Genomic DNA, 24,541 nt, shown 5'->3' with positions numbered 1-24,541 from the left:
GTGTTCAAAACTCCTTACCATGGATGCATTAGGCCTTTGTAAATAGCTACAGGGAATAAAGTGGATCAGATTTTTTAGCCCAATTTTGTCTTTTTTAGTTGTTTGTTTTGTAAAATCAATATTTATTTTTTGACCGGAATACCTCCAAGACTATGCTGGAAATGGTAATGTTATAGTAAGAGGAAGCAGAGCTGGAGCTAGGCATAAGCAGATTAAGGCCTGGTCTACATTAACGAGGTAAATTGATCTAGGTTACGCTAGTTAAGTTACGTAAGATATATGTAACTTAAGTCAAAGTAGCTTAGATCAACTTACAGTGGTGTCTACACTGTGCTATGTAAGCGGGAGATGCTCTCCCATTGATATAGCTTCCACCTCTAGGGGAGGTGGAGCACTGAAATTGACGGGAGAGCATGCTGCCATTGACTTATCAGGTCTTCACTAGACCCACTAAATCAATGCCCGCTGCATCAGTAGTGAAGACAAGCCCTAAGCAATTGCTTAGGGCCCTGAGCAGCTCACACCCTTCCCCCCATTTGCTTTTTATTATGTGTTGGGGGGGAATATTCCTGCTTAGGGCCCCCACTGGGCTAGCACCACTAGTGAGAAGGAATCGGAGGGGGAATTTCCTTCTAAGATATTAAGTGTTTGTTTAGAAGAAGGGGAATGTTTATGGCTTTTGAAAGTTAAGAGACACTCATAAGGAAACTCAAGCCATTCTATTAATAATCAATTATTATAATTTTATTATTTATGTAGCACTATAAATGTGCTGTTCAGTTTGCAAAAAACATTCTTGATGAGGTGCTCCACTACTGATGACACTTTTGCAGTGCAGGCTTCAAGTTCTTTCTCGATGCCACCCACGTTATCGACAATAGAGCTGAAGGAGGTAAAATCACTGAAAATCTTGACAAAGTGGATACCCACTAAAATGCTCAAAAAAATGAGCCCACAACATGTTCAAAATTGCTGATTAGAAGAATTTTTTTTTCCCCAAAATAATTTTCAGGCCTTATTTTGCCGCTGAGATTTCCAGAGCTGTAAATGCTACAACTAGCTCATCTATTGATTTGACAACTAGTGCTATGCCATTGGCAAAATTGATGTAGGTGAGGTGCTTGTCACCAAGGCATATGCAAAAAATGCATTTACTTAGTATCCACTCAAGCACATAGTCTCTGATGGGATTGAAGATTTTTGGAATGACATCGAAAGCCCAACCTAATTCTTAAGAAGGCGGTTCTTTTTCCATTTACAAGGATGCAGCTTGAGGAATTATCAGATAGGAGATAGAACATTTTACGGAGCTTGTCAGGGAAGCCTGTGAGTTTCAAGATCAGCCAAAGTGATTCCCTGTCAACAGAGTCAAACCTGACCTTGATGTCCATAAGTGTAATGTGAACAGGGTGCTTGAAGTCTTATGCCTTCTCAATAAGCTGATGCACTGTGACAATTTGCTCTGTCATGGAACGGCTGAGAGTGAAGCCAGCTTGTTGTAGTCTTCTCTTGCTCCTTAAGATATCAGGGGCTTGGGTCAGCAAGACAGAAACAAAATCTTTCCCAAGGACAGATAGAAAAATAATGTCACAATAGTTACAATAGTCCTGTTTGCTGCCTTTATTTTTCCCTAGTGGCAAAATAATGCCATTTTGCCTGTCACACAGGACTTCCTCTGTTCTCCAGATGATATTGATCAGCATCTGCAGCCACAAAAGAATAAGTGGTCCAGCACTTTTGAAAAGTTCCACAGCAATTCCACAGATTCCTGCTACCTTATTTCTCTTAAGCTTCTTTACATCTCTGTAGCTAGTTCACATTACTATAGTTTTCTTTCAAACAGGACTATGTTAATGTAAACTAGGCACCTTTTAGTTCACGCCAACAGCATCTACATGGGGCAGTTAGAGAGCAGCACCTTGGTGCACTCTGCCATTCACTCCCCCATAGACCACACTCTAGTGCAGTGTAGACATAGCTTAAACTGTGGTCAGTGTTACTGAGCTCAGCAGACTGATAAATTCTACTACAATTGCTGATGGATGATTTCCCATAATGAGAGATTATAATGTAATCAATCATCTTTGTTTGGGCTTTATCACGCGACCAAGTAAATCGGTGAATTAAATTCCCATTAAATCAGGTGTTTGTAATGACAGGGTCATGAGAAAAACACAACAGTGAAAGATGTTTATCATTGCTGTTTAAGGTATTTGAGGTTACAGGTCCAATAACATTTTTCCGTGGTTCACTTGAATTATCAACAGTAGTATTAAAATTACTGAGCAGAGTGACAATGTTGTGATTAGAGATAGTTGAACAAAAAGAGTTCACTTGATTGTAGAACTTCGTCTTGTCTTCATCAGAAGCTTCACTGGTTGGAGCCTAGCAAAGAATAATTGTTCACCTTCCATGCTTATGCTACAACTGGGCTTTAAGTAGGTAACTGGAAATTGGTTCAAATTATAAGATTGATTTGTGGATATGACATTTAAAGAGGAGTCCTACTCCTTCCTTTTTTGTATCCCAAGCACCCAACCACAGAAGATGATCCTGGACACCTGGACAAGCAGAGAGACAAAGCTGAGGATATACAACATTTCGGTGACCTATGGGACTTAAACGTGGCCTCTCACTGTCAGCATTGAAAAGAAGTTGGGCACCATTCAGATGAAGCATCTCTGAATGATTGAAAACATCAAATGATATGAATTCAAGTTGAATGAAGAGATCCATTTTCTAACTAAACATGTTCTGCTCCCTCAAGCACTTGCCCAACTCTGGTGGTATGGTCTCTATAGTGGTATGGTCATCTGCTCCAAATATCTACCACCTTCCCTATGAGAATCATTTTTTATTTCGATCCAATGAAAGCAGGGCAGAAAAGACTCCCCTGGAGGCCCTAAAATATGATGGATAGATGGCGTCAACAGACACCTGTTCCTCACATCCTACCACTGGCATCCTCCCCATAACATACCAAATTTGGCTCAGAACAAAATGGAGTTGCCTAATGCATTCATTGGATATGCTGTCCAAACAATGTGAGAACTAACCCAACCTATAAACATGAATGATGCTTTACAGAGAAATATGAAGACCTCTCTGCCCGAGGAGTTTGTAATCCAAACTTAATAACAAGTACAGTACACTGCAGTTCATAAAATCATAGAATGTAGGGCTAATTGGGACCTCCAGAAGTCTGCAAGTCCAGCCCCCTGTGCTGAGAAAGGACCAAGAAAACCTAGACCATCTCTCACAGGTATTTGTCCAATCTGTTCTTAAAAACCTCCAATGATGGAGATTCCCAAACTTCACTTGGAAGCCTATTGCAGAGCTTAACTACTGTTATAGTTAGAGAGTTTTTCCTAATATCTAACTTAAATCTCCCTTGCTGCAAAGTAAGCCCATTACTTCTTGTCCCACCCTCAGTGAACATGTTTCAGAGTAGCAGCCGTGTTAGTCTATATTCGCAAAAAGAAAAGGAGTACTTGTGGAACCTTAGAGACTAACAAATTTATTTGAACATAAGCTTTCGTGAGCTACAGCTCACTTCATTGGATGGACATGGAGCACAACAGATCATTGTCCTCTTTATAACATCCCTGAACATATTTGAAGAATGTTATCATGTCTCCCCTCAGTCTCCTTTTAGAAGACTAAACATTCCTAGTTTTTAAAACCTTTCCTCATATGTCAGGTTTTCTAAACATTTTATCCTCTGGACTATCTGCAATTTATCCACAGCTTTCTTAAAGTGTGGCACCCAAAAGTGGACACAGTAACCCAGCTGAGGCCTCACTAGTGCTAAGTAGAGCGAGACAATTACCTCCTGTGTCTTACATATGACACTCCTGTTAATACTCCCCAGAATATTAGCATTTTTTGCATCTGCTTCACATTGTTGACTCATATTGTTGACACATCAATATGTGATCCACTATAAGCCCCAAATCCTTTTCAGCAATACTACCACCAAGCCAGTTATTTCCCATTTTGTAGTTGTGCATTTGATTTTTCCTTCCTAAGAATAGTACTCTGCACTTGTCTTTACTGAATTTCATCTTGTTGTATTCAGATCAATTCTCTAATTTGTCAGGGTTGTTTTGAAAGATGCTTTTCTTGCATCATTCTCCACGCTGCCTTACCATTCTAATTGGATTGCATTTAAGGTCCAAATCTGTAGTGCTTATGAAAGCAAAACTCTTTATTAATGTCAGTGGAGAGCCCTCAGTAAGTAAGAACTGCAAGATGGACCTCAAAGAGATCACAGTTAATGTGTAAATAGAAAGGAGGATTAGAAGGCTAATACTAGAAGCCAAATCTCACATTCTTTACTCCTGCAAAATTCCCAACAAAGTAAATGGAGGCTTTCCATAAATAAGTGGTGTGGGATTTGTGCCAGTTTGGAAATTATCTAGGATCCATGGACCGTCATATGGATTCCTATCAGAATCATTTTTCCAGTCTTCAAACTGAAACACTAAACATCGAGATCCTGTCTGCTTGGAATAGATATTAAAAATTCTACGACGCTTTTCATAGATGTCATCTAGATGATTGCCCATGCCTGTCATTTACCAAAGTTCTCTACTGTTCCCATGACTGTGCTGCAAAAATATGCTCTAATGCCTTTGTTTCTAGATTTCCCCAGTTTATACATGATAATCTACAACTATTCCCAATTGGTGCAAACAATAGTAACTGAAATCTAGTGTGTATACACTTATAAAGAATATATATTGTGTTCATAACTTTTAGGTAATTATCACAAGATAAATGAGAAGTTAGTTCTGCAGATGTGTCAAACTGAACCTGCTGAATTTAAAATACTTACATATGCACATTACTTTAAATAGAATTCATTTGAATGAGCCCCTGCCCTATGCTTCAAAAATGTTCTAAATCCATGAGAAACTAACTTATAGTTCCTTTATATAATGTTTATATCATTGTTGAAGAAGCATGGTCTAATGGCTTAAATAACAGGATTGGGAGTTGGACAATCTAGGTTTTAGTCCTGGCTTCTCATGTGAAGATCTTGGATAATCCCTGGTGCAACTGCACTGAAGTCACTTTAATCAGAGCTGAGGGACTGATGTCTTTTAATGGGCTTTTTATCCACTTATAGAATTCTATGCCAGGAATATAATTTTCTGTTACATCCTAGAAGATAATCTTAAAAAACCTAGGGAGAAGTTATTATTTTCTATGCCGTTATTCAGGACTTTTCCATAAGGGTTTGAGTTACCAACATGGGCATATGACATACCTGCTGGGAGAGATGAAGGCATGCAAATCAATAGCTATTGCTAGTTGCTGATTTTGATGTGAAATCTGTTGGCCTGAACTTTCTCCTTAAGGTGACCTATTGTACATTCAGTCAATTTCTGTAATGTAGATTTCTGGGCAGACGCTCCTTCTTCAGAAGTAGAGTGCTGAAGCCCAGGGCAAAAAGGAAAGTGTAATAATAATGAAACCAAAAACTTGGCTGGCTTGAAGAAGACAAAGAAAACCTAATATTCTGGGTTGAATTTGCTTTTTGCTTGTTACAAGGATAAAAATACACTGTTGTCAAAGAAATCAGGTATGTCACTAAGTTAACTGAGAAACTAGCATGCTTGAAAGGAATTCCCAATTCATCTTTGTTTTAGCTACATGACAATGAGAAGTTTCCAACTCTAAATGATTTTTCACATGATAGACTAGGTTTGAAGGAGGGTTGACAACTGTGAAGAGTGTGGGCCGGTGCACCAAAGAAATGCCCTTCTGTAAACAAAGTATTAGGTAATGGCTTGATCCTTTGTGCTGTCTGAACCTGCAGAAGGCTGAGGTCTGCCCTGCCCCCAGTGGTGCTCAATATCATATAGGAGCCAGTAGGTTGTTATTTTCTTATTTATTTGCATTGATCTAGTGCCTAGGAGTCCCAGCCATAGACCAGGACCACATTGTGCTAGGCGCTGTACAAACACAGAACAAAATGATTGTCCTTGCCCCCAAAGAGCTTACAATCAAAGTATAAAACAAGAGACAACAAATGGATACAGATAGGGGAGTTTCAGAATAGCAGCCGTGTTAGTCTGTATTCACAAAAAGAAAAGGAATACTTGTGGCACCTTAGAGACTAACAAATTTATTTGAGCATAAGCTTTCGTGAGCTACAGCTAAACAATGAGGCAATATGGGTTAGCATGCAGTTATCACTGATCTCTATGTACATTTTGCTGGGTTCAGTGCTGTGATGGTGTGGTCTGTCCCCTTAAGGGTTGTGGTTTCTAGGGGTAAGCCCACGGTTATCATGTGGCATGGTTCTCTAAGGTTTTGGCAGGTCTGATATAAAAAGACATAGGAGAAATTGTGAGAGAGGAAGTGGTACTGGGAATAAGTAGAGGTTCAGAGGAAGTCCCATCATTGTTTCTTTAAGAGCCCAGAACCAGGAACCTTACAGTGGATAGGGCTCCCCTGTCCCCAGCAAATTGGGATGGGTTTTGGAAAACGGACCAATTTATATGCTGTCTCCTCCCTCATAGCCCAGCAGTCATCAGCAGGTGAATGCAGGCCTGCTAAACCCTCTGGATCTGGGAACTGATTGGAGGGAAAGGGGGCCAGTTGAAGGAGACACTGGCTAAGGCCCTACAGCTGGCCTAAGTTACAAGTCCAGCTCCAAGGGGGAGAGCTGGTTGACTACTGCCTGAAGTAGAATCAGAGGGATTGTTTGAAATACAAACCCACCTGCATAAGGAGGACTGGGGGAGATGCCTGTCTGAGGGAGGGGAGTTCTAACTGTCTAAGCCACAACCTCACTTCCATGAGGGAAACTGAGGCAGGGTTTCTGTGTCACCTAGTTTTGCTGCAAGGAGGTGCTGAAGACCAAAGGTGATCACCAATAAGCACCAAAATAACACCTATAGGAAATAGTATCCCAAGCTGTTTTACTATTGGGTTACATAGTTAAAAACAGAAGTATCCCAGCAGAGGGACAGAACTATTTAAATGAGGTTATCACCATAACATCACAACCCGACTCTGGAGCCATCAGGGTGACATCTAGGGACAAAGGCAGGATCCCAATGCTTAGGCTGGGACTCTGTGTAAAGCAACATGGCTCCTTGTCCCCTTTTCTAAGAAAGGTATTGCTGGGATTGCTGATTCTTCTCTGTCCAATGACTTGAATAAAGCTACTCCTGATTTACACCAACATAAGTGACAGGAGAATCTGGCCTCCAGACTTATGTGAAATCTTGTCCACACTGAAGTCAATGGCAAAATTCTCACTAACTTCAGTGGAACAGGATTTCACCTCTGTTGCTGTTTGAAGCAGGATCTGGCAAAATTGCAAGTGATGCTGAAGTGGGTAGGAAATTGCTGGAGGCTGAGCTAGTGACTGCTACTGCTAAAGAGTCTTGCTGGAGAACAGGAAAAGTCTCTTCCCCTTAACAGTGTCTGGCTTTCTGCCAGTAGCCACCTTCTTCTGCAGCAGGCAATGGAGCTGCAAGCAGTACTTGTTGCTTCTCTCCCTCAGGCCACAACTGCTGAGCCATGTGGTAGCTTCCTGGGAAATAAAGTAACCAACAGCAATCATGATGAACTTGTTCATTACAATATGTATGGTACCCCTGGGCCAAATTCACTCCAGGTGAAATTCACCTCTGCACTAGGCTTAGGCAGGAGGTGATTGTTACTCTGACGGTATACATGGTTGCAACTACACTGAAGTCCATGTAGTTACACCCATTTACACCACTAGTGAATTTGCACTGGTTTTTTTATGTGTTTAATCTAGCAAATGAGTTCCCGTAGTGTACCTAGAAGTGTTCTCTCTCTTTGCAAAACTGTAAGGGTGGGTGTATAGGCAGACATTCCCTTTGCCAGGAAATGGATATTCCATGCTATGAAGGTTTTAAATGTATTTCATTTCTTTGGAAATTTAAAGGCCTCTTTAGGTACCCCATCCAGTGCTCTGGGCACTTATCCCTTACCAGAAAAATAGATCATTCACTTAGCAACACAATAGAAAGGACTGTTCCTTCATAATATATTGAGGTATTCAACTAAACTAAAACCCTTCCAATCCACCGCCAACCACTTCCTCAAAAACTGGGGAAAAGATGGGCTTTGCAGCATGCCAGGAAGGTTAACAAATCCAGGCTTTGGGAGAACTGGAGGGACAGGTTCAAAGGTGAGGACCTCTTAAGGATAACATCATGCCAGCAGCTGTCCCCAATTTATAGTGAGGCGGCTTCACCTCAAGCATCTCTGCTAATCACAACTATACAATATGGCATGGGGAGAACAATCCCTCAGGTAGAAAGATGTCAGGCTATTCCTAGTTTCAGAGTAGCAGCCGTGTTAGTCTGTATTCGCAAAAAAGAAAAGGAGTACTTGTGGCACCTTAGAGACTAACAAATTTATTTGAGCATAAGCTTTTGTGGCTATTCCTAGGAGGCAGAGTGGCTAGAGCTATGGACGGCGACTTGGGAGACATGCATTCTACGCCTGGGTCTGCCATTGGTTTCTGGGTGGCCTTGGGCACATCACGTCATCTCTGTGCCTCAGTTTTCACATCTGTAAAAGGGGGATAATGACATTGATCTCTTTGTAAAGCACTTTGAGATCTGCTGCTGTACAGTGCTATATAAGAGCTAGATATTATTATTTAGGGCTTTAGAGGCATTTTCAAAAGCACCAAAGGGCTCTGGAAATACAAGCCCCATTGAAAGTCAGGTAAAAGTCAATTGGACTAAATCCTTTCACCATTCCCCCCCACCTCCCCCATAAGTGAACAGTAGCACCAATACTTGGAAACCTAATTCCATCTGGAAAACCATTGGCTGTGCTTACCATCCATCTGAGGATCTCAAAGCCAGGCTATAAATATCTATAAATCCAAAATAGTTCACGTGACAGAATAGCAGCTGTTCTGAAATACTTGAGGAATACTGTAGGTTGACCTGTTTTGGGGATGTTTACTGTATGAATATATTGGTTTAATTACTAGGGGGCTGTATGGAAAAAACTGGCTCACAATAAGCCACTTCTCAGCAAACGCTTGAGAGCTGTTAAGGGACAATGCCATTACAGAAGAAAGACCTATGCTTGGCTGAGGTCAACTATAGTGTGTTCAAAAGGAGACTATTTCTCAAAAGAGATGGGAATTGTTCTGAAGAGTTATTTAGGGGAACCAGACTAAGATTCAGATACCTCCCGTGGTGTCTGGAAAAATTAGGTTGCCTAGGTTATCATGAGGATCTGGGGAGTAATTGAAGGGAAAGGGGGCCAGCTGCAGCAATTGCTGGCTAAGGTCCTACAGCTGGTCTTAATTACACTTCCAGGTGAGCCTTTTGATAAGATACACATGTGTAGACTGTTTATTGTTTTAAAGTCTTTTTTCTCTAAATGCTTTGTTCCTGCTGATAAATTAAATAACATTTTGGGTTAAGAAGGCTGTTGAGTCACTGTTGTCACCTCTGGTCAGAGTCCCCTGAAGGGAAGAGATGCAGTCAGACCTGCTGGGAAAGCGCATTGATTCACAGGGTATATTGTAGCCCAAGGCCTGGTCTAAGAGTGGGAGAATTGCATAATTCCACCCTGCAATGGATTAAGATAAAGGCGTGAGGACTGACCCCTGAAGGGTGAATTTAGAGAGATCAGAAGGGGACAGAAGTGCAGCTAGCTCTGTTATGTGACAGCTCATGTAAATCCCATGAAGACTATAGGGAAAATATACCTAGAAAAACGCCACAAGATGAAATAGAGGGAAATCTCTGATGCAGATCTAGATGATATCCACCCCAAGCCACTGCAAACATCACAGGGAAGGGTATTAGTGATGCATAGTTTAAGCCTGACTGGCATGGACCGAATGGGTTGAGAGCAATAGAATATTCAGTCTGAGTATATTTTTCAGCTCAAACTTCTTGGGATATTAATTCACATTGTTCTAACTCGATCCCTGGTCTGTGTGGCTTTATAAAGCAAAAGAGCTTTGTGGGCTGTAGATTTCCTAAAGCACAACGTATTGTTTTTTGTTTTTTCCCCTTTTAAATAAAGCAAGTGCTCTATTTTCAAAATAACATAATGAGTGAAAAATGACTTTCCACCTTGGTGGCAGGGCAGCAGTTTGTTGTGCTGCCAATTGGAAGATCTGGATCAGGGGTAGATTTGGGTTCCCAGGCTCAGTGCCAGAAGAGCTCAGACATATTTTTGAGGTGATGTACTTGGACTCTAGGGGGAGATTGTTGTTGACTGATCTGAGCTGCTTTAGAAAACATCTTGCCAGCTGATCCACAAAACAGCACTGGTCTTTGCTACAAAATGGACTGCTCTTCTGCCCTGAATTGGATATGAGTTGTATATTATAAGATACGGTCGTTATGGTAGCTATAAGTGTTGCTGTAAAGTTCAGTGTATTTAGAACTTAATTTAAAAAATCTCTGTATACATATAAATGTATTACCAACTACTCATTGATGGATATGTGTTTTTATTAGTAGTATTATTATTTAATTATATCACTAAGGTTGTTACAAAGACTGTAGTGTGAGATTAAAATGCATTAGCTCAGCTGTCTGTACTGCAATAAGGGGAGATCCATTTAATCAGCCTTAGTGGTATTGTGCCAGGAGTGAACACAACATTTTACAGAAGAAAAAAAATAAAGACAAAGAAACAGATGCTGGTTTCCCTTAACACTGGTGCAAATCCAGGGTAACTCCATTGCAGTAAACTGGAGTGGACTCCAGTTTATGTGAGAGCCAACTCTGGCCCCTTGCCCTATGTAGCTTTCAATTGCAAATACTAGGAAACTCAGTAGGGGACTACTTACTGTGCATGGGCATATGTCCTTCGCAAGATCAAGGCCTAACTCCTTTATCTTGCAAGCTGATCTGTGAGAAAAGAACTTCTGCACTAACATGGAGCCCAAACTTCAGTGGAGCTCTATATGGATGCAGATTTGCTTACATGGGCCCTTGCACCTAAGATCTGAACCCTACACAGACTTATACATGTGCTTAACTTTACACCCTGTGAATGTCCTATTGACTTCCATCAGAGTGCTCACATAGGTGAAGTTACTGAAGTGTGTAAGTATTTGCAGGATCAAGGCCAAAAGTTTTACCAAAAATAAAGTGAAAAATCTATAGACTAAGGTCCTGATCTTGCAAAAATTTATGCATGTGCTTAACTGTATGCACTATGTGTAGTCCCATTAGGGTTGCCAACTTTCTAATCGCACAAAACCGAACACCCTTGGTCCGCCGCCTAATCCAAGGCCCTGTCCCCTGCTCACTCCATGCCCCCTTCCTCCATCGCTCGCTCTCCCCACCCTCACTCACTTTCTCCAGGCTGGGGCAGCGGGTTGAGGTGTGGGAGGGTGTGAGGGCTTGGGGTGCAGGCTTGGGGGTGGGACCAGGGATGAGGGGTTTGGAATGCAGGAGGGGGCTCTGGGTGGGGCCAAGGGGTTTGGAGTGCGGGAGGGGGCTCAGGGCTGGGGCAGGAGGTTGGGGCATGGTGCTGGCTCCAGGAGGGAATTTGGGTGTGGAAGGGGGCTTAGGGCAGGGGGTTGGGGTGCAGAATCCAGTAGGCGCTTACCTCAGGCGGTTCCCGGAAGCGGCCAACATATCCCTGTGGCCCCTAGACACAGGAGGGACCAGAGGTCTCTGTGCACTGCTTGCGCCCACAGGTGCCACCCCCACAGCTCCCACTGGCCGTAGTTCCCAGCCAAGGGGAGCTGCGGAGCCGGCACTTGGGGCCGCCTCTGCCTTAGCCCTGCTGTGCTGTTGACCATGGATTTCCCTGGGACTACTACTTGTGTCACCTTAGAGACTAACGAATTTATTAGAGCATAAGCTTTCGTGAGCTACAGCATCCGATGAAGTCAGCTGTAACTCACGAAAGCTTATGCTCTAATAAATTTGTTAGTCTCTAAGGTGCCACAAGTACTCCTTTTCTTTTTGCGAATACAGACTAACACGGCTGCTACTCTGAAACCTGGGACTACTGACAGACTGCAAAGTTAAATATATGAATCACTGTTTGCTGGTTTGGGACCTGTACTTGATGAAGAGGTGAGTGGGGAAGATAATCTCTTACAGAAAGATAGATATTATTACTCTGGGGACCAGAGTTTTCCCAGGGAGAGTTGAATGTAAAAGTTGTTTGCTTTGTGAACGTCTTGATTGTTGATTTCTTAAAATAATATGAATATTATTATTGTTGTTGTTGTTGTCTATCTAGCTATAAAACCCCACGATAGGTTAACAGTATTGAATATTCAATGGACTATCTTTCAGTTGTTGATAGGTTTTGTAGTTTATGCCTCTTTTGCAATTGCATGTAGTTAGAAAGTTTTAATACCAGTTTGTCCCCGCTCCCAACTCAGTATTCCTTTGATTTTGTAGCTAACTGTAGGTTGTTTTTATGCAAAGCAGACCAAGTCCTGGGGCAAAACTGACATCACAGTGGCTTGTCATTAGAAAAATCAGGAGCAGGGTGTGGAAAGACTAATGTGGGAAGCTCCCACATTTCCCACCAATGAACTGTGAAGTGAACTCTGCTTGTCAGACAGGTTATTGGGACAAGACATGTGACACTGTTTCTACACAGCTTTTTGCCAACACCCTTCAGCTAGGAGAAGCTCAGGAATCTTGTCAGGTGGAGAGCTGCTGATAAGTTAGGACTTGCATGCTGTGTGGTTACGGAATGCTCCACTGCTTTTTCTTTTTTTTTTAATCACTTGTCTTTTTACAAAGCAACACAAACAGTGCAAGGAAAGTTCCTTTGTAAAATGGTATACAATGTAGACTCGGAAATGTGAATGTAAACACATGAAGGCTATCCAAATTGCTGTTGGTAGGTAGAAAAGTCTTTTTCCTTTAAATAGTACAGCACCAAGGTTCTTGTTCCATTTCATTAATATTTTTTGTTTTGGAAGAAAAGGAGTGATTAAAAGTGCAATTCTAATGGTATGGGTTTGACTTAAAATGGGAAAAAGCCAGGATGAAATTTAAAGTTGAAGTTAAGTATCAGAGGGGTAGCCATGTTAGTCTGGATCTGTAAAAGCAGCAAAGAGTCCTGTGTCACTTTATAGACTAACACGTATTGGAGCATAAGCTTTCGTGGGGGAATACCCACTTCGTGAGATGCATGCATACTCCATCTTTAACTCCCTTTTTCTTGTGCCTAGGTATTGTGTGTTATTTAAGGTCTTGCATTGTTTGGAGACCCTGCAGTGTCTAATGTATTAAATTAGCTCAGAACAGCAATTTCACTTTAACTATGAGTTTCCTTGCTTTCACTTCTGGCTAGGCATTTCTCACCCTTGGAGTTAACTTCAGTACATGTGTAACTCTAATTGACTTCAGTGGGGCTTGGGCACATGTATCAAAGAGCAGAATTCAGCCCTTAATGTAATTTTAACTTCAGCAGTCTTTTTGTGTGAATTGCTACTTCACATCAGAATTTACTAAGATGCAACTTCTAAATATGTGAGCAATTTATCTGGATAATGTTAAAGTGTCTGCAGTCTTTACTCAGAAAAAGTCCCAATTCATGTGAACAGCTACATACAGCAACCACTTTTGTTACAGCAAACATTATTTACAATAAGAAAAGGAGTACTTGTGGCACCTTAGAGACTAACAAATTTATTAGAGCATAAGCTTTCGTGAGCTACAGCTCACTTCATCGGATGCATTACAAGTGAGCTGTAGCTCATGAAAGCTTATGCTCTAATAAATTTGTTAGTCTCTAAGGTGCCACAAGTACTCCTTTTCTTTTTGCGAATACAGACTAACATGGCTGCTACTCTGAAACCTGTCATTATTTACAATGATAATGGTAAACTATAAACTCTCTTACTTCACATTAAATAGAATGAGGAAAGTCATCTTCATTAATATGGTACTTTTGGGGAAAAGTTTGTGTGTGCATTCCAGCGCCTAAAAACCAAAATATATCTTTAAAAACGCCTCCATTTTCATGTTGTTACAGATTATAAATTTTAATGGAAATTTAAATAATCACAAATCTCAGGGGGCAGATTGGGTTAACAGTGTTTTGCAGAAATATTTCACCCTAAACTAAAGCACATAAATCAAACACCAAAATAACTGAAAATGATTGTCATTTTGTTTCCATTTGGACACAGGACTTGTTAATTATGTGTGCACTTGTGTTCTTAGCACTGTAGAGACCTGCATTACATTTTAAGGTCAGTCTTCAATTTCTGAAGAATCTAATTTAAAGCTATTTATAGTACTTTGTGATTGTCTGTAATAACTAATGGAAAAACTGTGCAACAGAGAAATAAATGTGTAACAGCTGCATCTACTTTAAATTGATTAAAAGTAGTAAAAAGAAGTGTAAATAGAAGAGTGAATTTGACAATGAAACAGAAGTAAGTGTAGTCTCTGTTTTATTGTGAAACGTTTGACAGAAGTAACTCTGACTCCTCAGAAGGCCTTGGATCCCAGTGTTTAAAGTTTACTTTGCTGTTTGTCTTGAGTGGGGTCAGTGTTGTAAGTGAATAATTTATAGGCAGCATGAATGAGCTCATTAGTCACCTTTTCAGAGTATAAATGAGTTTTGTGGTTGTCATTACATGGGCCTTCTGTTCAGCGGCACAGCAAAATGACAGTTTGGCAGTTGACTGGCTTGTAGCAGGACAGCCTGTCTCTTTTCAAGTCTGGATTTGCTTTTGTGTGCTATTGAAACCCCCATTCTATTACCCAGTGCTGGTCCAGTAACTTTCAGAATTAAGAAGTTTTTCCAGCAAAAGCTCTTTTGTTTTGTTTGTTTGCATTTAAAAAAATGCTGAAAGTGGTTTAACAAGCAAGGGTGGAGCAAATGAAGCATATACATTAAAATGTATATATACACTCCCCTCCATAATTGACTTTTCTATATCATAATTTGTTTCAAAATGTTGTGTAGTGGTAGCAATTTTAGGCTCCAATCCTACAACCATTTATGCACATGCATAAGTGTTTGCAGAACTGGGGCCTTTCAACAAAGCAGTTGTTTATTAAGGCCATCACCATCCCTTCTGGATGAGGGAAACATGTAGGTAGGGAAACTTTCCTACCAAACATCTGTGGTGTGTCAGAGTGAGGCCCTAACTCTACCAGATTATGCCATCTGTTAGGTCAGGCTGTCTGTTTCCAGAGAGGCAGGGGCAGTGCCAACAGACCCAGCATGAAGTGGGGATCCAACCCCAACCATGAGGATCCCCAGCCACAAAGGAGGAGCAGAAACCCACCCACGTGGCAGCCAGAAACTACCCCTTTCTCTTTCCCTCTGCCTCGCTCCCATGCCATGAGGTCTCGATTCCTCCACCATGGTTCACGCTCTATGAGAAGTTTCTGTAGAGATGTGGGAATTATTTCTAGTCAGTAAATTTAGTGTTTTTATTCCACAAAGTCTTTCTCCTTGTCTATTGAGAGCATGTTGAGCATGGCAGCTGCTCTCTGGTTTGGCTTCCTCAGCACCCTATAGCCCTGCAGAGGACCCAAGGAGAAGAGGGAAACCTACTGCAGATGTTACTGTTTCAGGTTCCCTTTGCACTCCCCATCCCCCTCCGGGGCCACTTTTCCTTGGTCTCTTTCCACAGTGTGGAAGGCCTCCTTCCACAGTGTGTTTGATAGGACTCTTAAAACCTAATAAACTGCACTTAACACAACTTGATTTTTTTAAAATCAGTTTGTGATGTGCTCATCCTGCCAAATTACAAAAAGTATATCCACATAGCAGCTTTTTTCAAACACAACCGTGCATCAGCTGAGTCTGTGTGTTCTACCCCATCACATAGCCTATGTTAGTATCAGTGCATTCTGGGAAAATATGGCCAGCAATCCCATAGTGCCTTAGCATGAAGCAGTATCCAGAAAACATCCACACAGAGCAGCCATAGTAACATGTGAAACAAATATCTTGTTCAGGGGAAAAAAGACTGTCCGTCTGTTTATGCAGGCGGGCATAGCTAGTGAGTCCCAACCCCACAGAGAATTAAGTACTAGTAACTGGTTATAGGGAAACAGTCATGTACTAGCCTAAGCTACTGGTAAGAGCAAAGTGCTGTTAATACCACAATTACAACATGATCAACATTTACTTGGCGTGGGAACACAAACTTCATTTAGTGTCAGTCATGCTACTAACTGGTTGCAAACCCTGTCTCCAAGAATAGATACAATTTTAAGAAAAAGCTCACATTTTAAGAAGCAAGGCACACATTTCTGGGAATTAACAGATTGCTGATAGCTATATTATTCAAGGTGCGTTTCACTAAAAGTAAGTGTGGAGCTGCTGAAAGGTCAAGAATGTGTAAAAAGTGATGATCTTTAAAACTTTCTTTAAATCTGTGGAAGATACGCCTTCTGATTCCATGCAATATCTCCCATAAATTGTCATAGGCAAGATCCTACTATGCTAATTTAAATTGCATTTGTAGATGTACAAATAAAGGCCCAAAGCCCAAAGTTCTTATTCAGGTCTTACTGAAATTAAGGGCTTTTATTCAGGAAAAACTGAGTAAGGACTTCCAGATTTGACCCAGAAATAATTGTAATTTGTTTTTTGCAGGCCCATCCAACAGTAAAACTTTGTATCAATATTAATTGTGTTCATTACTGTTTTCCCAGGTAACTTTATTATTCAAAATTGAATTTTTTTGCTTTGTATGTGACTTTGGTTGCTTCATTTCCTTCTCCCTGCACCCAAAAAAATAAAATCCAGTTGATTTTTGTCTTTGATAACTTTGGCAGGTTTGTCATACAATTGTGGTACGAGGAATTCTAAGTTAGAGATAATACAAGGGCAAATTATTGTTATATCAGTGTAACTGACAACAGAATCTGGTCCATCAAACCCCAGAAAACTTTGAAAATGAAAAACTCATTCTGTTTCTGTCTCCTGCAAAATCTGCATGTAAACTAGAAAGCCGGGTTACACTACAACCTTGTGCTGGTGCTATGTTGGTCGGGGGTGTAGTGACTTGTGATCTCTGATTGACAACTATGCCCACAAAAGCTCCTAGAGTAGCTGCAGTTGTACTTTAATTGTTATGGTTTGTTTGTTCATGGGGAGGGGGCTGGAATAAGCTATACTAGCAAAATACCCACCCCCTTTAACTACTGATAGTTTGACAGCTGTATATAATTTTAGTACTAAGTATAACCATTTCCTTAGAAGTTGCAGGTGTGTGTAACTACAATGGCATCATAAACTGCTGTATACCATTTTACAAAGGAACTTTTACATGAAACACTGTACTGTGTTGTTTTGATTATTCAAAATTAATTATACTGTAGTTCATGGAACACCAGAGCTGCAGAAACATATAACTTTGTTTCGTATGATCTCTGGCAAGATGTATGCCTCTTATAAAGCTTTGCACTGATGCTCATCTCACAAATTCAGCTCTTTCTGTTGGGTTTCCACAACTGGTGTAATTGAGAACTTGAGGAATGTTTAAATGAAAGGATAAAACAGTTATGTAACTCTGATTATATGTATCACAGGGAATGGTCACAGTAGAGGTCTCCCATCAGTAAATAGGAGTGGTGATAAGTATCAGACTTGTGCAATATTTATCCATCATCATGAGAACCTCTATTATCCCCTCCTAATATGTGTGTGTGGGAGTGGACTCCATTATATAGATGTGGGGAAAGGGAGGTTAGCATGTGACTCTAAATAGTCATTTGATGAACAAAAAGAGGAAATGCCCAGCATATGTGGTGGTATGAAAGACGGCACAAATACAAGTGTGGGAAGAAAGAAACAAAAAAGGTCACTTGGGAGGAGCAGTTGCATCAGGAAGTGTAAAAGAGGAAATGAGGGCAAAAGTGCATTGTGTTAACAATAATTTTTTTTAATAGTGCCCAAATGTGTGTAAGGTGCCATCAATAGACATAAGACAGGATCCCTGCCCCAAGGACATTACAAGCTAATTTTAGACATGACACAACAAGAAGGGGAAACAAACCAGTGGGGAGGAAGAAAGAACAGGAAGAAAACGGTGAAGGCTAGAGCACAACAGTATGAATCACAATCTTCTTCTAATGAGACTTTAAAATAAAATAGATTGTAAACTCTTTGGGGCAGGAGCCATGTTCTGTGGTTGCAGAGTACCTAACACAATAGGGCCCCAATCAAAAGTGGGAGCTCTGGGTACAATTGCAGTACAAACCATAAATAATAATTCACAGGCATAATCAGCAAATTTCTTTTAGACCTCTTGGAAGAACTGGGTCTTCAGGAAAGCTTTGTATGAAGGGAGGTTACCAGCCTGGGAGGATGGCTCTGGCAAGGTGCCCCATAAATAGGCATTGGCATGGAAAAAATAAATTGAAACAGTTGCGGGAGAAACAGATAAACTGACAGTGGTGCAAGGCTTGATGCCCTGAGTGGATTGATCAGGGCAATGTGATCAGAGACTAGGTTAAGATGCGGTTGGATAGGGACTTGAAGGTGATGACAAAAAGTTTCAACCTGATGCATTGTGGGAATGGGGCAGGCAGTAGAAATATCCAAAAGGGTGGTGACACATCATAAGACTAATGGACAGAGAAAATGTTCTCACCAGTGATGATGATGATGGAGGGAAGATCAGAGTCTGTGCCCTTTGCCATGCTCAGCTTGCAGAGATTCCAGACTGGATGGAGGGTACAGGAATGGGATAGAGAAATTTTTGGAAGTCCTCATTAAACAGGAAGACTGAAATAGTGACTCAAAATTGAACTGAAAGTTAATACAGTCTTATATAGCTATCTATAGTGCAATAATAAATCACTGGAGATTCTTCTAACAAATGTTTGACAACACAGATACTCTGATCTTACTATACATATAACACTTCTCATCTGAAAATGTCAAAAGCCCTTTACAAAAGTATTATTATTATTTATTTGTATTATGATAGCACCTAGGAATGAACAAAGACTCCATTGCACTAGGCACTGTACAAACAGAATAAAAAACATTTCCTGCCCCAGAAAGCTTACAATCTTATTATCCCCCACTTATACAAGCGGAAACTGAGCCACAGGTAAATTCAGTGACTTCCCTAAGAATGCACAACATAAGAATGGCCCTACTGGATCAGACCAAGGTCCATCTAGCCCAGTATCCTGTCTTCCGACAGTGGCCAGTGCCCGGTGCCCCAGAGGAAGTTAACAGAACAGGGAATCATCAAGTGATCTATCCCCTGTTGCTCAATCCCAGCTTCTTGCAAACAGAGGCTAGGGACACCATTCCTGCCCATCCTGGCTAATAGCCATTGACGGACCTATCCTCCATGAATTTATCTACTTCTTTTTTGAACCCTGTTATGATCTTGACCTTAACAACATCCTCTGGCAAGGAGTTCCACAGGTTGACTGTGCATTGTGTGAAGAAATACTTCCTTTTATTTGTTTTAAATCTGCTGCCTATTAATTTCATTTGGTGACCCCTAGTTCTTGTGTTATGAGAAGTAATCCTTATTTACTTTCTCTACACCAGTCATGATTTTATAGACCTCAATCATATCTCCCCTTAGCAGTCTCTTTTCCAAGATGAAAAGTCCCAGTTTTATTAATCTCTCCTCATACAGAAGCAGTTCTATACTCCTAATAATTTTTGTTGCCCTTTTCTGAACCTTTTCCAATTCCAATATATCTTTTTTGAGATGGGGCAACCACATCAGGACAGAGTATTCAAGATGTGGGTGTACCATGGATTTATATAGAGGCAACATGATATTTTCTATCCTATTATCTATCCCTTTCTTAATTATTCCCAGCATTCTGTTCGCTTTTTGACTGCCACTGTACATTGAGGCTATATCTACACTTCAGCTTATGTCAGCATAACTTAAGTCGTTCAGGGGAGTGAATAAACCACCCCCATGAGGAACATAAGTTACACCGACAAGCGCTCACAGGGGTGCTTCTGGGGATAGTGAGGGTGGCTGAGAGCCATTGAACCAAACTGTAAGTCTTTAAACCATGATTTGAGGACTTCAATAGCTCAGACATAGGTGAGAGGTTTATCGCAGGAGTGGGTAGATGAGATTCTGTGGCCTGCATTGTGCAGGAGGTCAGACAAGATGATCATAATGGTCCCTTCTGACCTTAATATCTATGAATCTAAGTCAGGGTGTGGCAGCACACCCAGCACCTCTAGTTCCAGCACCTATGAACACTCATCTGCACAGTGCTGTGTTGGTGGGGGAGCTTCTCCCATTCACATAGCTTCTGCCACTCATGAAGATGGTTTTATTATGCCAATGGGAAAGCTCTCTCCTGTCAGCACAGTGCATCTTCACCAGATGTGCTATAGCCACACTGCTGCAGCACTGTTCCTGTAGACATGGCTACAGTCACTGACAGCAAAGACTGGAATATACATGTTTCCTGTCTCCCAGTCCTGTGCTCTAGCCATCAGAGAATACTGCTTACCATACATGCATTTCAAACATTTTTGGGCTGATCCTTGGCTTGTTATTCTTATGGTTTACTGTGGCAGAACCTGTTTTCCCACAAAAAAGCTGTAACATCCTGGAACTGATCCTACTCCCATTGAGTCAACTGGAAATTTTACCACTGACTTGAAACAGAATAGAATTGAACTCTGTATCTGAACAGGATACATACATAGGTACTGAGATTTTAGATGCAATAGTCTTTATATCCACAACAGTGTGCCATGAGATTTTTGCCCTTGATACTTCTGAAACAATGCTCATTAGCTGAATTCCACTTAGCTTTGTAAGACACTTAACTTTTGAAACCAGTGATGAATGTCTCCTCTTTGATGTTGATAAAGAGTCAGCTGTCTTACTTAAAGAACTTCTCCAAGTACTTGGAGTAAATTTCTGGGGGTGGGGTTATGATTTGGTAATTTAGTTTCTGTTTAAAACAAAATGGCCATGAGATAAGAATTGTGTAAGGTAATGGTCCACAGTGTGCTTCAATGATAGAAAGAAGTGTGATTGCAGGGTATTGTTAGGAGCGGGTAATAAAGATATTTTGTGGTCTAATGGGTATTGTTTCCATTCTTACATTCAGTTGCTGGTATACCTTTCAGAAAACATGCAAGAATGTAAAATATCTGTTCAGTAGACAGAGGGGAAAAACCTATCAGCAAGGGAAGATCTTACCAAGACATGACCAGAATTTATCTCAGTTCTCCAAATGGAAAAAAGCACTTTTTTGCTGGTGTAACTGCATCTACACCAGGGCTTTTGCTAGTATAAAAATATCATAAAAATCACACCTCTAACCAACATTATTGTATGGGCAAAAAATTATAGTATAGACCTGGCCTATGTTGAAAGGAAAAATTGGTGTTGTTATAAACTAATTTGCAGATTTTGTTAATTCAGAATGGAAAAACCTTGATTTTGGATTACCCTTAAAACTATTAATAATGCTAATTTTAAAGGTGGTCAATTGTATCTGGATTTTCTTTTTGTAACTCACTTATGTGAAATGTTACCTCGTGCATAGAATACTATGACTGTGAGTTGGGAGGCCTGGTGTCTATTCCCTACTCTGCCACTAGCCACTTGGGTGACCTTGGGGAAGTCATGTCCTTCTCTGCCTCAGTTTCCCTATCTATACATGGGGATAAATATACCAACCTCCTTTTATAGTGTTTTGAGATCTGCTGATGAAAAGCACTGTATAAAAGCTAGTAGTTTATTATATTTATTAGAGGTTTTATTTGGGTTTTATTTCTAGCTTTGCCACTGACTGAAGTCAGTCACTGAAGTCAAGTCACTTCACCCCTCTATACCTCAGTTTCCCCACTTGTATTATTCTACTGACCCTGAGTTGTGCAATATTTTGAGCTGTACAGATGAGACATTTATAAAAGTCCTAGCTGTTGGGTTTTTATTTTCTTAAGAGAGAAAATGCTCTTGAACTCACTCAGAATGCAGCTGCACATTTAGAACCCATCTAGACTAACAAAAAAATGGGTGGGTGGTTTTTTTTTTTGTTTTGTTTTTTAAATTAGCTTAATTCAACTAGTCTAACTCAATTGGTGTTAAGTGGGTTTCTCAACTGAGTTAACACCAATTCTGTTGAGATAGCTCGATTGGGTGGGAATTTGTTTCCTAGTCAAGGTCTTCCTTCTCTAAGGAATAAATGGTTTTCCTTCTCCCTGATTGTGCCAGTTTCTGGTTTGTTTTCTGTTGCAATTTAAAGCATTTGAGGACAGATCCCCAGGTGGAGCAAACTGTCAGAGTCATAGCTCTATTTTTAAACCTATAAAGCTTTAACTGTATTGGGTCCTGGATAATTTAGTACTTCCCTGTGTGTGGATACATACTTCAGCAGTTGGGATTTGCTAAACTAAATCACTTGAGCTAAGAGCTCCATGCTATAAATTGTAAGGATACTGGTATGGATATTCTCCACTATCCTACACCTGTACTATCATTTACCCCTTTGCATAGTGGGTGTAAAAGCACTACCATATATTTTGACGTCCATTTTGCATGGGGCTATGACTACATAAAATGCAAGGGTTAGTGTTTTCAGTTTGCTTCCCCTGCTTTGTTTTTTCTAACCCTCAATTTGTTGAACTTCATACTTCTCTGCTCTCCCAGTCTCTTCTGGGCTGAAGGATGGGTACAGCCAGTTGGCACAGCTTTAATTTGGGTGCATTGGTTCTGTCTTGCTTTTGAATATTGGAGCCGAATAATCTTGGACTGGAGGGATACATTCCTATAAATGGAAACATCACTACTACCAGGATACCCCTTGCCAGGGGGGAGACTAGTACCCACTGTTAGGGGAGTGTGTGAATAAAGAGGTATCTTTGATTGTGTCCCCCAACGGGGCAATGCTCGATTGTGTGGACTATAAAGGAGCGAATTCCAGAGCTATTTGCCCTTGCTGCTCTCGAGAACAAATTTGAGGCCTGGGGCTGCTGTAACATCCCGATCAACCTTAACTTTTTTTGTTTTGTTTTTAAAGTCTGAGACTTTTTAAAGTCTCACCCTCTTGTGAGGAAGGATTTTCACTGGGACGATTAGAGTCTCCCTCCCGATGTTTGCAGATCTAACCCCGCTCTGCACCGCCGCAGTTTCAGAGCGCAGTGCAAGCATTGGCTCCGCAACGTTTCTAATCACACACCCGCGCTAACAGCTGGGATAAGGCCGAGTTGGGGACAGGCCCTGAGTTAGAAACTCTGAGGTGCCCATCCAGCGAGGGAGGGGTGGCGGGGAGCCCTCGTGAGAGAGGAAACGTCTGTGCAACTCGCAGGAGGGGAGAGAGACTGGGGAAGTGGCGGAGAAGCAAGTGAAGGAGCCGGAGGAGGAGGGAAGGCAGCTGGTGAATTTCCTGTGAGCGATCAGAACGTGGCGCAGGGGGGAGCCGGATTTGCTGGGGCAGCGGCCGTGCTGGGGGTGTGGGCGGGCAGCGAGGGTGTTTTCATTTCCCCCCTCCTGCCGGCAATTGGGATCTCCGTGTGTGCAATGAGAGCGAACACCCGCCCCCACCCCTTTGGCCCTCCCCTCCCTTCCGTGGCTGCTCTAGTGCTGGCCCAGCCCACGTTTTTTCTTTCTCCCTTCCCTCCCTGATCATGTGTCGCCTTTTTTTGTTTGCTTGCAGTGGAAACAATTTATCGCTCTTCTGCTAGCACCGACCCAAATCGCTGCCCATCAGGAATAAAGGGAAGGGGGGGGGGAAGCTGAAAGGGAGGGGGGAGGGAAGGTAAAACTGCAGGAGGGTCCCATGCTACTGTATTTCCTCTTGTGCCCTGGGACCCCTTTCCCCTTCTGCACATTGTTGGCTCAGTCTAAAGGAGGAGAGGATGCCTTGTTCAATCAGATGAAAGTTTGTATAATAACCATGAAAGGACAGCGGTAAAATCTAACCTCTCTCAAGCCAGGTAAGTTGTTGTTTGTTATATTTGAAGATTGCATAAGGCACTGCATTGGAAGCTCAGTGGGGCTAGAGAGAAATCGCAGATCCTTTTTCTGCAAATTTGATCAGCTCTTTTTAATTAATTACAACCCTGCTGATCGGCTTTCGGAACTGCAGATCGTGTCTGTGGTCCTAGCTAAACCAAAGAAGGGAGTAAGTTGATCGAAGAGTTCTGTGTATGCCCTGAATGTGTGTTGTTGTTTTAGTTGCTGCTGCTGTTGCTACCTTGATTTCCTAAGACACTTAATGAATAGAGTTGGCATTGTCTTAAACTAAAAAGCCATCGTAGGCAACAGAGTCTGCCTCTCCAGCTCTTAAGTCATGCTGTCTAGTTCCCAATTGACCCTTGTAGCAAAGACATAATTAAAGAAAAAAATCCATTCGGTGTTTGGCGGTAGAAAGAGATGGTCAGAATAATAGATCAGAGCGCTGGCACCATAACTCCTTAGGCTTCTGAGGTATATTGATAAGTTGCTTTTATGGCATGATCCAGTAAGGCCAATAAAAGGTTTACGACATCTGACCAGCATTGAAGGTATGTTTGCTGCAACTGCAAATGGCACAGGCACTGTATAGGAATAAGAGCAGTTTTCCAGTTTCCTAGCAACACCATTGATTGACTC

At 41.3% G+C, this 24,541-nt stretch overlaps 1 protein-coding gene across 15 annotated transcripts in view; it reads left to right on the top strand.

Annotated features, from left to right (window-relative positions):
- FOXN3 (forkhead box N3) overlaps positions 1-24,541 on the top strand; it is a 321,327-nt gene that overhangs the window by 107,835 nt on the left and 188,951 nt on the right. For 2 of the 15 annotated variants that reach the window (XM_038404315.2, XM_038404310.2), the window contains exon 1: positions 23,455-23,883. The exons of 6 other annotated variants lie outside the window; for them this stretch is intronic. The gene's annotated coding sequence lies outside the window, so the exon portion shown is untranslated. 7 more of the 15 variants (XM_038404320.2, XM_038404313.2, XM_038404309.2 and 4 more) reach the window with 7 other exon arrangements.

This window comes from Dermochelys coriacea, chromosome 6, assembly GCF_009764565.3.
Source record: "Dermochelys coriacea isolate rDerCor1 chromosome 6, rDerCor1.pri.v4, whole genome shotgun sequence".
Classification (NCBI taxonomy): Eukaryota; Metazoa; Chordata; order Testudines; family Dermochelyidae; genus Dermochelys; species Dermochelys coriacea.
Note: the sequence above shows the minus strand (reverse complement) of the source record. Positions and strands in the feature narration are given on the sequence as shown.